Genomic DNA, 12155 nt, shown 5'->3' on the forward strand with positions numbered 1-12155 from the left:
GAGACTACCTCCTGACTGCTCACTATAGCCAATGTGGGCAAACCCTTTGGGGCCACATTTTCTGCCACTTTTAAACCACATGGACCCACTTGGTCTTGCTGGCTGGGTAAACAGTTTCTACTGAGCAGTCTACGCCCTTGCTATGTCATGCACCTGCATGTCCCGTACAGGTTTGCCTATTTTACAGCTGCAGACATCCCGTATCCACCCATCAGGTGAATAAGTTCAAACTCAATAAAAGTTGATGTATTTTTATTTTAGTTTGATGTTTTCTTCATTGTCATTCTAACCAATTTGCCCTTTTGTTGAGCTGGCACTGGTCCAGTGGGGGTGGAACAGGATAGGTGGATACAGGTGTGGGCATGCAGGCAGCCAGCAAAGTCAAATCACTGCTGAGTGGCGACAGCTGGTGATTGGACAGGAGAGTCACACTTTTCCTCCTGTCAGTAGCACATTTATTCTAGTGTCTCCTAAAGTGTTGTTGTTCTGTCTCCTGTTGTTTCCCGATAGTGGCCCTGGTGTGTGGTGTGTTTTGGTGTGTACTGTGCTTTGTTGTGTGTCACCCAATCTTCCTCCCAGAGTCCCAGTCCTTCCCTAATGTTTGTGTTGTTATTTTAGGGGCTTTTAATGTGTGTGACTGTGTGTGCGCCCCCCAAGTGTGTTGTGCATGTTTGTGTGTGTGAGTTAGCGGTCTAGATAGTTAATTTTCTGAAATAAAGGTGTAAATCTTGAACGACCTTGGTTCTCAGTGAGGTTATTAATAGCTGGACGTTACCTCGGGTGTTTTACCACTCCTGGGATACCACAGGGCCCGGTGTGTATGTGTGTACCTCTTTACTTACTTATCGGGGTCATTTTTTTTTCTACTTTTATGCTGTTGAACAAGTTGTGGGAATAATGTAGACACTATAAAACAACTGATGCATGTTTCTTTTTTTATATAGTATTTATTTCAAAACTTTTCCAGCTTCATGGCCCAGTAATATTTGGATGTGGCTTCATTTCTATGTTCAATTCAGTTTTATCTATATTACATTACAATACAGTGTTCTCATTGGGCTTCACACTGGTAAATGCACAAAAACATAAAGTCAGTCATAAAATATAAACAATAGCTGGTTGCTAAAGTAAACAGACTAAGCTAAACTGGTTATCCCTGCCCTTAGATTCTCCTTCTCAGTAACAAAAAACTCCTAAAAAAAAAGAAAACCTGATTCCAGGGAAAAAGAGGAGAAACCTCAGGGATGTCCACATGAAGAAGGGATCCTCTCCCAGGACAGGCAGGCCATTTACCATTTTTTATTGAAAAAAACATTCCCAGTAGTGTTTTAAATGTGATTATGACAGTTTTAATCAAATTACCCAACCCAAGCCTCTGTTTCCAAAATTTCCTCTGAGGGGGCGTGGCTCCCCTGATTCTCCGTCTGATTACGATATCTCTGTGTCTCGCTAGCGTACATCTTCACCGCTGCAACATAAAAACGTCCACCGACATGGGTAATGTCCAGCCGTATGGTTCTGATCCGGATGTCAGCTGGACGAGGAAGTGAAGATCTTCATGGACAGAACTTCCTCCAAAATCCTGATTCTTTCTCCTTCCAGTTCACCAAAGACTCTTTTAGCTAATTCTCCAATGTTTATTGACTGTGATCAATACATTCAATCATTGGTTTCTCAGAGTTCTTGATAAAATAATCAAAGCTAACATCAAAATGCTCTTTCATTGATTTACAATCCTTTCCAACTGCGGTCAAATGAGCCGCCGTTCACATTTCCGTGGTCACATCAAGAAGCTCCGTGGAGTCTGGTGGAGATTTTCCAGCGTTCTCAGTCCTGCTACCGTAAGTATTGGATGAAACTCACACCAAAAATCCAGTGATGCTGATTTGACCACAGAAATGTGAACGGCGGCTCATTTGACTGCAGTCAATGTGAAGATACCATCTCCAGAACCTGGACCCCATAGAGAGTGGAAGGGTTAAATGTGTAAACTCAAAATGTAATTAATTAGAAGAATTTAAAGAATTGTAAAAATTAAAACACTTTTACAATAAATGATAATCAGAGTGGGATTTTAGGATGCAAAGCAAAATTAGCAAGAGGTTATTTATTTATTTTTTTTCTGTTCTGCTAATCAAAAACAATCTGGATAATATAAATGCAAAGAATCTCTCCCAAAACCATTTAGAAACATAACTTATTGTGACAGAGCAGAGCAAATGTGACCTTCTTCAAGTCAAAGCATAAAGTGCAAATCATTCAGCTCCTAAAACCCTATTAAAGATAAAAATGTCAGATGGTAATCTACATGCCATTCGAAGGATTTCTCTCGCTGCTATCATGACAGGTACTGGGGTAACTGCAACATGTTTTTTGCGTTAAAGCAATGTCAGCTGCCAGGCACTTCAAGGTTGTTCACTTAGAGGTCAAGAACATTTTCAATTTATCGTATTTCAAACAAAGAAAATCCACCTTTAACTATCCATCCATCTTTTATCCCTGCTTTGTCCTGTGCAGGGACAGAGTTGCATTCATGTACTTTAAAGGTCCTAGTCTTTCCACTGGGGTTACTTGTGGAGTAACATCTGAGATAGAACATTGTGTTGAAGCACAAAGTCCCGATTTTCCATAATCAGGATCCTTGGGGTGACCTACATACGACACAGATGTAGATTCCATGTGTTGCTGCATTCTGACGCAGCAGGAACAGCGTGAAGCAAGCAGCAAATAGCCTGTGGACATCATTTACACACTCATCTTCAACTGTATTTTTGCCTCTGTTGTACTAAACAAAAGTGGCTTCACTTTTACCGTTTCAATTGCTTATTTAACTGGGCTAAAATATGAGAAACTGTGCAGCAGCTAGCAAGGCTGACTAATGCTATATTTCTGTTTTCATCTGAACTCAAGCAGAGAATGTTTGCATAACAGATCTTTACCAATTCACATCAGTTCGGCTGAGAGTGTGGAGCTATTAAAGGAGGAGACACAATGAAACGCACGTTTAAAACTAAATCACCACTCGTTTATTATGTTTGCACGCATCCCTTATTCCAGAGACAAGAACAGATACATGAGTAGACATAGAAATGATTGGAATTAAAAAGCATCTTCTACATTGTGATACAGGCACTTTAGAAATAACTCAAACATGCTTAACCCATTGACAGAGTCTCTTTAAATAAACAAACTGGGTAAGAAAAATATTTATTATTTATTTCCTATTTTAAGAAAAAATTCTAATCACTAAAATTGGGCCGTCCAATAATATAAAAAAATAATTCAATTCATCAGGACCTGGATTGATTCGAATAATATTTATTAGTAACAATAATTTTATATATACATAAATTATGTGTGTGTGTTGAAGATAATCATAGTACTCTAAGACAGTTCACGTACTGTAAAATGTATTATTGTAACTCTAAGACATGGTTAATGTCATACAGTGTCACATGGAGAAACTCCAACAGTTGTTCTCCCGGAGGGTGTTTCAGTTTAGCCACTAGGTGGTGATTGTGCTATATCTGCCACAGTGACACACACACTCACAGCAAACCTGCATGGAAAAATGTCATCAGCTCCGCATTTTTACTAAATTTAGGCACAGGACTTGACAAAACTGATTTTTTAATTTTCTGCATTGATGAACATGTTGACCAGGTTGAATTGGTTTTAAATACAAATACTTCCAATACACCAATCACATGCATGACGATGGTACCTTCTATTTTCGTGATGTTCGGGACTGCAAGACATAACAAATTATACTTGTTTTTCTAGAAGCAATTACAGCTTAGTTGCAAAATATTCTGTTTGTACACAATGTTCTTTATTTTCTATTTATAACAACTGTGAATGAAGATTTTCTTTTAAATTAGCTGATTTATTGCATTACCCTTAACCCATTGATATCTATTAATGCAAATATGCATCTCAACACTTCTGCTCAAAAATGATCTTAATTTAGCATCTGCAGGAACACAAACACAGAAGTAGAGTTTTTTCATAGCTGGAAATACATTTGCATACCAAGGGGTTAAATTCATGCATTACAGGAAGAAGTGACTTCCCTCTGTTTCCCCAATCGCCCTCTTTGGATCCATTAAGGTGATCAGAGGAAACTCCAGTCAACGAGTCCAACTCAGTTCAGACATCTTTTACACTGGTCAGGTTCCTAAAGGTGACTCATCGATCCAGTAAACATGTGTTGATAGAGACGGGAGGCGAGGGAAGCACAAACAGCAGTTTATGAGAATCCTTATATCAGGGTTATAAAAATTTTAGTTTTACACTTGAAGCTGATTTTCTCAGTTTTAATTAATCGTTACATAATGCAAATAGAAATTGATGAATTGAAAACATTCACATTTGATTCTTGAACTCTTTGTATTGGCGTCAATGCAATTGACATGTTGCTCCCAACACATTAGCTAACATTCAACAAAAAAATCTTTCTGTGAGAAGATGATTTATTAATCCAGGTCCACTTGACCAACTGCACAACATGGATTCTTACTTTTTTGAGTTTTCTGATCCTCATGAGGTCAGACAATCTTGTGTAGCTTTGGAGACAGTAGCAGTTCTCCAGTCACCTACTATAAGTGGCCCAATCAGTCATGATGGTAGGTGGGTCAAAGGCGGAACTATTAACAGCAAAGCAAAAGGATTTATTTGCTTCTCTTTTGGGGCTTTCTGGTTTCTCTACAGAATCACTGGTCGTGCAGAGGAAGACAGGGCGCAGCGACCCGGGGCTGTGACATGAACAGTTTGTCAGTCTTTCCATGATTTATTGTTTTCTTGACAGTTTCTGAAACCACAGATCGAACACACAACACGTGTGACTGCAGAGAGGTGGAACCATTAGTGTAAGAGTGCCACCGCTCATGGGCCTTCATCAACTCTCACATGATTCTCCTCAAGCTCTGCAGGTTGAAGCCATGATTGTACCAGTGGTGTTGAGAGGAAGACGGCATGGAATTCAGAAAAAAATAGTAATGAAAAGATCATTTAGCAGCATCTTTACACCATTCTTAATATGTTTTGTTTGAGCTTTTCCTATCACTCATTTTTTGTCTTTAGTCATTGAAATTACAGTATTTTCCGCATTACAGGGTGAACAGTCAATAAATGGTTTATTTTTCTATTTGTCATATAAATGGTGCACTGAACTAAAATGAGCATTAAAAAAACAAAAAAAAATTGGATATGAATCTGTCAGTCAGTCAGGCTTTATAACCAGATTCACAGCAATTCCAGAACTTGTTGTAACACGCTAAACCTTAGCTACATTAGCATTTTCAGACTTGTAATTCCCAACCTTGATAGTGACACTCAGAAAAAAAGAAAAACACAGTCCGACACCGCTACAATTTAGCTGCGTTTGCATGTTCACAATAACGCACAGCTTTGTTTGCGACATTTAAAAAAACTAAAAGCTAACTCCCAACTTTGTTAGCAACTTGTCAAAAAACAAAACAAAAAAACCTCACAGGTTGTGTCCGAAATCCCTCTCCAACCACTAACTACTAAAAAACGATATAGTGCGGGACTATTTAGTGCCCTGGATTTTAAAAGACGATGCTAACTAGTTTTCTTTCGTTTTTCCAAACAGTGAATATGATGTCACCGATTTCACAAAGTCAAAATCAAATCAATACGAACATTTCACGACATGTATTTATGACTCCATTGTGTTCTGATGGGGAAAATGTGGATGTTTTATAAAAAAAAAATGTAAGCACATTTTTTGATTCGAAATTGTTCGACCGCAATGCATTGTGGTCTATATTCGCTAATCCAGTGAGCATCGATGCACGCTAGTTTTTCGTAAAGACATCCGGGAAATTGGTAGTACACCCGATTTTGGAATGAGTAGATTCAGACAGCACTAGAAAGAATTCAGACACAGCTACGCTTTAGCTGCATTAGCATATTCACAATAACACACAACTTTGTTAGCAACTCTCTAAAAACAGACTGAAATTTTGAGAGTGCTGCGTTTACTCTAAAAAGTAAAACATTGAATCAATTAACAAAAGTTCTGTAATTTTATACATGTAAAAATATGAATTTGTATTAAATTAAATTTTTGCTGAGTAAACCATCAACTCAAAATTGCCATTTTATAAAAAAAAATATTTTAAACGTAACAAATTAGGGAACTTTTGTGAATTGATCCACAGTTTACCTCTCTAAATCGCTTCAGTATCAGTAACCACAACCAGAATGAATCCATAAGGTGCCCCGGATTTTAAGGTGCACTGTAGTTTTTAAAGAAAACTAAGGTGTGGAAAATTACGTAATATATCTAATTTATTGAAAATAGTTGTGGAATTAAAAACCATGTGCTAAAACAGAACAGTTTTGAGAGTGTGTCATTATTTCTGCAGTACTTGTGTGTTTGTTGTACAGTTTTCTTCTGGTTTTCCTTTTGAAACATATACTCTCATACTCTCCACAATGCCATAACTCCAACAGGTATTGTTTCCTGCTGTTTCACTCCACGTCCTTACTGATCACGTGTTCCTCAGTACCTGGCTGCAGACTGTTTTCTGGATCCTACTGTCCATCTTGGCATGAAGAATGCAGCAGCTAGACTTATTCTATTCCACAATGCTAAGATACTGGCTGTTCTTTTGGAAAAAGCTAATCAGTCCTTCAGAAAGCAGGATTATGCAGTGAAGAGTGTTGCCTTTTCTTTTTTCTTTTCCAAACATAATATAATGCAAGGGCAGTGTATCTGCTCTTGGTTTTGTTATCTGGCCATTTTCCTCTTGTTCATTTCGGAGGCTTGACTTAAGCTTGTTATTTACTTGCTGCTGTTTAGCCCTGTTCTGTTGTGAAGGAAGCATCCAATTAACCGTGGATTTGGCGGTGTGCGTTATCACATCGGGGCTTCTAGACTCTCATGCCATCGTTCTGCTTGTGTGGCAGTATGCGAGGGCTTTAGGCCAGCAGCTCTGAAACACTTGTCAAAGCTCAACACAGTACACAGGATAAAAAATACATGCAACCAAGAGAAAGAAGTGCAGCGAATGTTAAGGAGGAGGAGAGAAGAGAAGCTTCGCCCTATAGGTGTTTGCTTTACGACAATGACATGACGGAGAATTCACTGCATCTATATTTATTGTTTGAATTCTAATGCACTTTAGCTGCTCATTAATGAAAAATGCATTCTAGCAATCTTAATTATTATCAATTATTAATTTAAGTTTAATTAATTAATTATAGTTAGGGGATCAAACATGCCTTTTTTCTGCTTTACACTGGAGCCCCACAACTCTCTTCTAAGAAATTAATGAAATGCTCGTATTAGCAGTCAGTTACGTATATACTTAATAAATTAAAGGATTTTTTAACTGAAGAACGGGGTTATTACATATTGGCAACTTGTGTTTCCAACACACTCAATATGTAGATTGTTCTAAACAGAACTGATGTTTTTCAGTGTCTATGATGGAACAAAGGAGCTCATGTTGGAAAACAATCCAGTAAAACATACATTTTTCCTCAGTTTCCGGCTAAAAGGTTATAAACATAAATATTACGCTTTCTACGGTACATTTACATTATTGTAATATTTGAAGTTTTTCAATGATAGATTTTTCTGTAATCAAAAACATTGTTTTTAAACAGTCAAAGCAAAATGGTTTTAAATGATGTAGTAATAACAGTACATTACAGTATTGTTGGTGTGCTTGTTTGTAGAAAATAATTTTGCATGTTCAATTATTGATTAAAGTGAAGATTCCTTCTCTCTGTTTAGAAAAAAGAATCTCGAGTGTGTAGAAAGTAGAAAAGTGACCTTATTTTCCTTAAGTGCTTTATATATGGATTAATTCTGGTTGTGTTTACTGATGGTAAAGTGATTGCGAAAGACACGCCGCTCTGTCAAAACGTTTGTTTGGGTGTTATTGTGAATACGCTAACAGAGAAGCAGCTGGTGAAGTAGGAGTGTTCAGAGGCAGTCAGTACTCTGGAGAGGGTGCCCTCTGGTGGTCGGAAGAGGTTGAACCCTGACAGTAGGGAAACAATTCACAAATCTTAATCATTATTAACTTTAAACAAACAAAAAATTAGATGTGTAGCATTACCTGCGATAATGCTAGTGTGAATGCTGTAAGCGAAATTTGGCCGCTGAAGAGGCTGGTGCTGATAGCTGAAGAAGCTGAAATTGATAGCTAATAGCTGAAAACGCTGAAGCTGATAGCTGAAAACGGTGAAGCTGATAGCCAGCTAAAATATTAGTTAAATGCGAAATTAGCCTAAAAAACAAAAAAGGCTAAGTTAGCCGAAAAAGCTAACATGTAGCGGAAATATTAGCTTAACTCCAAAACAGCCTAAAAAACCTTAATAAATTCCAAAATAGTCCATAAAGCTAGCATAATGCCATTATACCTTTCAACTTTACTACACTCTGACTCCATATAATATAAAGTAACGACTATCGACTGTTAAGTTAGTCGCCGACTATTTTAATAGTCGATTTGTCGGCAGCCTTTCTTAGTAATCATTGTAACCTGGATACCATTTAGTTTTCACAAAAAAAGTTGAAGCCAAGCTTTTGTTTCTCTGTAAGTTTGATTTTATAAAAGTTAAGGACAGACAAAGTTTGACGCAGGGGTTGAGTTTTGCAAGCAATATAGAAATAAGCCATTGTTTAAAAGTGCTCACACAGTAACACAAAAACAGAGGTTTAAGCAAGAGGCAGAAAAATCTTACAGGTTCAGCTTTTTTATGTTTCTTTGTATTTTTGTCCCTTTGTGTAGACCAATTTTATTGCTCTTATTTCTTGAACTACTGGAGTATTTTTTTTTTTCATTCTGTCTAGTGTTCTTAGTTTGTTCTGCATAAACTGCCTTCATTTTTCCAGCTTTTCAGGGTACAGACTCTTTCCCCCCCAAAAAGTTTTTCTCCTTTTAACTTTAAAAGATGAGGAACATTTGACTTTGAAATGTTCAGGCTTCTGCGTGACATTGCTGTTGCAACAAAAAAAGAAAAGTATTACTTCTTTTTCAGATAATTTTTATTTTCTAAATTGTTCACACATCAGTGTTTGCTCTACAGACCTCTGCCTGTGTGAAATTGGAAAAACACAATATTAAATAAAAAAAATAAAAAATGGGGGAACTGTATTAAAAAGCAATACACACTGGGAGATGTCAGTAGCTTTACATGAACTATTGGCTAAATCACTGTATGTTCAGTATTTAGTTTACTTTGCCCTAAATGTGTATCTTCTTTGTGGTTTAATGCTATCAGATCTACAGTCAACATCAGTCTAAAGGCGCAATACCAAAGATGCCGCATTTATGGAATATACTGGCATTCATTTAGCTTCAGCTTAAGGTATAGAAATACTTATAATAGTTTCTTTAAATACATTTGTTCAGTGGTTGTAGAAAAGGATATAAATCATAGCACAGTAAACATGTCCTGGTTATCTTGGGTTAATAGAAACTCTTTAGTCTTTTAATTAAATTATATGCTTAAATGCTGTAAGGCTGAGAAAAAGAACCGTTCAACACTATTTACAGATATGTTCAAATAACTGTTTCAAACTATCAGAAGTATCTTGGAGACAAACTTTCACCATGTGTGTTCAAATTTAATGCAGCAGATCACATTTTTCTGACCATGTGTTCATAAAAAAAGGTATTTATTTTTCTAAAGCCTGGTAGTGAAATTATTTATTTTGACAGCAAAATTAAAAAAAAAATGAAATCTTTGTTGTAAAAGCTTCTTACTGTGCATGCACTTAAATTTAACTCCAGATCGGTGTTTCATTCTTTAACTGTAAATCACATCAGAAATAAGAAAAGGTAATTTGAGCATGAAACAAAAATAAATAAATAAAAGGAACTCTGTGACTTTTTGGCTGGAGTTCTGTTATAAATATTATTTTTACGGTTTCTTCTATATATGTGAGAAGGACAAAGAGACAGTGAAAAAGCTCTGAAGTGAGCCTTGTTGACAGCGTGGCCTTTTGTTCCTGGAGAGGACAGTTGTTGGATAGAATTGATCTGACTTTAGAGACTAACCATTTATCTTGCTCATTCATATCTGATCTGAGCCTGTCAAGTGCAGACAGCCTCCTCCGAGAAAGACCGTTTGAAGATTAAGTGAAGGGACTCCCCGACCTCTAACCCATGACGCTGTTATTCAAATTTGAGTCCACGTAGCAGACTAGATTTTTTGATTAATGAAATGATCAGTGTTATTAAGAACAAAGAAATGAATCGTTTTTCTTTTATTGTTGGCTTATTTCAAATGACTAATCCTCAGGCCAAATTGAACTTCTTGTAGGATGGAGAAGAGCATGTCATGTTGATATAGAACTATCTTTTTGTGGAACTAATGTGATGGTTTGGGGCCGTCTGCCTCACTGAAAAAAAATGAAGGCTGTCATTATTGGAGGCACTCTCGGTACAAGGATGTATTGAGAAGACACTCTGTCGGCAGCGAGCTCATACTTTTATTGTCTTGAGGATGGAGCACCCTAACCTTTACCCTGCTGAACACATATGAGACCAAAGAAGCCACATCAGCTGTTGTTTGGCAAAAGAATGAAGAGGGACCTGGCTGCAGACAAGATGGTGCCTATGACATCACCGGCAAGACATGGAAATTATATCCTAAGTGCTCAGAATTGTAAAAAACTAAAGCTTAAAATGGGAAATAAAATGTAATTGTAAAGGCTGCCAGTAAAAATAACATTTTTTCAATCAATATGGGGGGGACTTCTGGTTCCCGAGGACTTCCGGTTCTGGACGTTGATGTCTGCTGCCAGGTCTTCTTGAAAGAAAAGGGTATCAGAGTACTGCCAGGTGGGATCGTGTTGCATTAGCAAATGGTCTTAGCATTTTTTATTTAAGGCTTTAACCTTAGGACAAACCACACGAGAGTTGAAGACATAATAAGCTGCATGGCATTGGCAAAGAATGTTGAAAAGAAATGCAATGTTTTTCATGGACACAGCCCACATACTGAGCCTCGCTGTTCATCCCACTCATCTCTTACAAGTGTAGAATCCATTTAAAAGGTAAATAAAGACTATTTCCCAGACAGCATTGCTTCAACAAAGGAAAGAATTACTAAAAATATATCTATCTTTTGGCATGTTTGGCATCTTTTGTTTATTCATAATATCAAAATATGAATAAAAATGCCTTTAAAAATTACGTGCTCGTAGATCAGCACTGTCACAATTCACAAGTTGATGCTTTTGACTGAGAGTTCTGGCACCTGGGCCATTTTATAAGATGGATGATGATCCTCAAAGGGGCCTCATTAAATCTGTGCTCCAAATAAGCTGCACTCATTTTGCCACAGTACAATTACTCTTTACCACAGCTCATAAATCCCCCAACACTGGATTAGCATGTTCACGTGGTGAGATGAAAGTAGTAGCGCTGGCAAGTTAGTAAAAGAGCACACCCAAGGTGACAGCAGCCACTGCTTGTACATCGGGAATTTACTCAAGGTAAAAAGATCGTAATATTTGGGTAGGTGAGAGATTAGAGAACAGCCTTGATTTAAATGATTTACTTCCTCTGGAACCATGAAAGAGTCCCCGGAAATCAATAATTGTTGGTAAAAACAACAAAAAGCAATCATCACTCCACAAAAAGTAAGGAATAAGGCCAAAAGTCAAACAAAAGAGAGGGGCTGACCATTTTAACGAGAGGATAAGAGTAAATAAACTCTTTTATTTACTGGAGAAACACAATTGGATCATTAAAAACTGCAAAACAAAATATCTTGTGGGTGTTGAAGAACAAATACTTAGCAGAGTTGGTTAGGTTGATATATCAGAGAAAACATGCATTTTGTACTACAAGCACCAAATTTGGTATGGATGTAACTTGAGATTCTCTATTTCAGAAAAACTTGTTGGCCACAAGAAAAGTCAAAAATTTCGCCATTTGTGAAAATAGCAGCCATACACTGAATTGTTAAAAAAATATTGAATATCTATTTGCTCCAGTCTTAAAAATTTGGGCTTGTTATGAACATAATGCGGTAATTATATATATATGTGTGTGTGTGTGTGTGTGTGTGCGTACATATATATATATATATACATATATATATATATATATATCTATGTAGTACATATATATATAGTTTAATTATATTATGCAGAATTAATT

General features: G+C 36.9%; 1 protein-coding gene across 2 annotated transcripts in view; it reads left to right on the top strand.

The window, feature by feature from the left end:
- The window catches only part of lingo2 (leucine rich repeat and Ig domain containing 2), a 302849-nt gene that overhangs the window by 78632 nt on the left and 212062 nt on the right, over positions 1–12155 (top strand). The window lies entirely within an intron of this gene.

The sequence above is a fragment of the Oryzias melastigma genome, linkage group LG10 (assembly GCF_002922805.2).
Source record: "Oryzias melastigma strain HK-1 linkage group LG10, ASM292280v2, whole genome shotgun sequence".
NCBI lineage: Eukaryota > Metazoa > Chordata > Actinopteri > Beloniformes > Adrianichthyidae > Oryzias > Oryzias melastigma.